Source organism: Mesoplodon densirostris, chromosome 9 (assembly GCF_025265405.1).
Source record: "Mesoplodon densirostris isolate mMesDen1 chromosome 9, mMesDen1 primary haplotype, whole genome shotgun sequence".
NCBI lineage: Eukaryota > Metazoa > Chordata > Mammalia > Artiodactyla > Ziphiidae > Mesoplodon > Mesoplodon densirostris.
This window is the reverse complement of record NC_082669.1, coordinates 55,143,309-55,146,277: the sequence shown is the minus strand read 5'-3', so window position 1 is coordinate 55,146,277 and position 2,969 is coordinate 55,143,309.

The window sequence follows — 2,969 nt, the reverse complement described above, 5'->3', positions numbered from 1 at the left end:
TGAAGGGACAGGGGTTAACGTGCAGAATTTTTGTTCAGTAGAGATATAGATAACTTCTATGCTGTATCATTTATTGTCCTGTAAGATATGAAACAGCTTAGTATATACCTCAGAAATCTAACAGTAATATTCCTTTGTTAGATTAAAATTTAGATTCCTGGCTCCTCAAATACTCTCCGGACTAGTTTTAACATCTTATCGGTTCCCTCATTGATGGATAAGTTGAATAAAATCTTTGACATGTGTTCATTTGATATTTTCCTGAGAGACATGATTTTACTTTTTGAAAATTATACTTTAACCATTAAAAATCTGAGCTCTTAAATATCATATAATTTTTTCCCTTAAATATTATAATATGGTAATATGCACTAATAGCTCTGCTAATATTGAATCAACCTTGCATTTCTGGGATGTAGTTTATATGATTTTGTGGAGCCAAGTTGTAAATACATATATTTCTACTGAGAATAATAGCATTTATAATTACTAACAAATAATTTTCAGAAAAAGGGAAAATTATTTATACAAATATAAAAGTAAACACATATTAAATAATTTATTTTATTCCTATCATATGAGGAAACCAAACAGACGTTATCACTAGTTCACAGGAAAAGTTAAAACAGAAAGTTAGAAAAACAGGAGCTCCAGAGACGGGCGCGAGTTGCGGCTAACAGCGTGGACCCCAGAGATGGGCATGAGACGCTAAGGCTGCTGCTGTCACCACCAAGAAGCCTGTGTGCGAGCACAGGTCACTCTCCACACCACCCTTCCAGGAAGCCTGTGCAGCCCGCCACTGCCAGGGTCCCGGGATCCAGGGACAACTTCCCCGGGAGAACGCACGGCCCACCTCAGGCTGGTGCAACGTCAAGCTGGCCTCTGCCGCCGCAGGCTCGCCCCGCACTCCACACCCCTCCCTCCCCGCGGCCTGAGTGATACAGAGCCCCCGAAGCAGCTGCTCCTTTAACTCCGTCCTGTCTGAGCAAAGAACAGACGCCCTCCGGCGACCTACACGCAGAGGCAGGGCCGAATTCAAAGCTGAGACCCGGGAGCTGTGAGAATAAAGAAGAGAGAGGAAAATCTCTCCCAACAGCCTCAGAAGCAGCGGATTAAAGCTCCACAACCAACTTGATGTACCCTGCATCTGTGGAATACATGAATAGACAACGAATCATCCCAAATTGAGAAGGTGGACTTTGAGAGCAAGATTTATGATTTTTTTCCCCTTTTCCTCTTTTTGTGAGTGTGTATGTGTGCGCTTCTGTGTGAGATTTTGTCAGTATAGCTTTGCTTTGACCATTTGTCCTAGGGTTCTATCCGTCCGTGATTTTTTCTTTGTTTTTACTTAAAAAAATTTTTTTTTCTTACTAATTATTTTTTTACTTTAATAACTTTATTTTATTTTATCCTCTATCTTTCTTTCTTTCTAGTTTTTCTCCCTTTTATTCTGAGCCGTGTGGATGAAAGGCGCATGGTGCTGCAGCCAGGAGTCAGTGCTGTGCCTCTAAGGTCGGAGAGCCAACTTCAGGACACTGGTCCACAAGAGACCTCCCAGCTACACATAATATCAAATGGTGAAAATCTCCCAGAGATCTCCATCTCAACACCAACACCCAGCTTCACTCAACGACCAGCAAGCTACAGTGCTGGACACCCTATGCAAAACAACTAGCAAGACAGGAACACAACGCCACCCATTAGCAGAGAGGCTGCATAAAATCATAATAAGTCCACAGACACCCCAAAACACACCACCAGACGTGGACCTGCCCACCAGAAAGACAAGATCCAGCCGCATCCACCAGAACACAGGCACTAGTCCCCTCCACCAGGAAGCCTACACAAACCACTGAACCAACTTTAGCCACTGGGGACAAACACCAAAAACAATGGGAACTACGAACCTGCAGCCTGCAAAAAGGAGACTCCAAACACAGTAAGATAAGCAAAATGAGAAGACAGAAAAACACACAGCAGGTGAAGGAGCAAGATAAAAACCCACCAGACCTAACAAATGAAGAGGAAATAGGCAGTCTACCTGAAAAATAATTCAGAATAATGATAGTAAAGATGATCCAAAATCTTGGAAATACAATAGAGAAAATGCAAGAAACATTTAACAAGGACCTAGAAGAACTAAAGATGAAACAAGCAACAATGAACAACACAATAAATGAAATTAAACATACTCTAGAAGGGGGCGTCCCTGGTGGCACAGTGGTTGAGAGTCTGCCTGCCAATGCAGGTGATGTGGGTTCGTGCCCCAGTCCAGGAAGATCCCACATGCCGTGGAGCAGCTTGGCCCCTGAGCCATGGCCGCTGACCCTGCACGTCCGGACCCTGTGCTCCAAACCGGGAGAGGCCACAACATTAAGAGGCCCACATACTGCAAAAAAAAAAAAAAAAAAAAAAAAAAACTCTATAAGAGATCAGTAGCAGAATAACTGAGGCAGAAGAATAGATAAGTGACCTGGAAGATAAAATAGTGGAAATAACTACTGCAGAGCAGGATAAAGAAAAAAGAATGAAAAGAACTGAGGACAGTCTCAGAGACCTCTGGGACAACATTAAATGCACCAACATTCGAATTATAGGGGTTCCAAAAGAAGGAGAGAAAAAGAAAGGGACTGAGAAAATATTTGAAGAGATTATAGTTGAAAACTTCCCTAATATGGGAAAGGAAATAGTTAATCAAGTCCAGGAAGCACAGAGAGTCCCATACAGGATAAATCCAACGAGAAACACGCCAAGACACATATTAATCCAACTGTCAAAAATTAAATACAAAGAAAACATATTAAAAGCAGCAAGGGAAAAACAACAAATAACACACAAGGGAATCCCCATAAGGTTAACAGCTGATCTTTCACCAGAAACTCTGCAAGCCAGAAGGGACTGGCAGGACATACTTAAAAGTCATGAAGGAGAAAAACCTACAACCAAGATTATTCTACCCAGCAAGGATC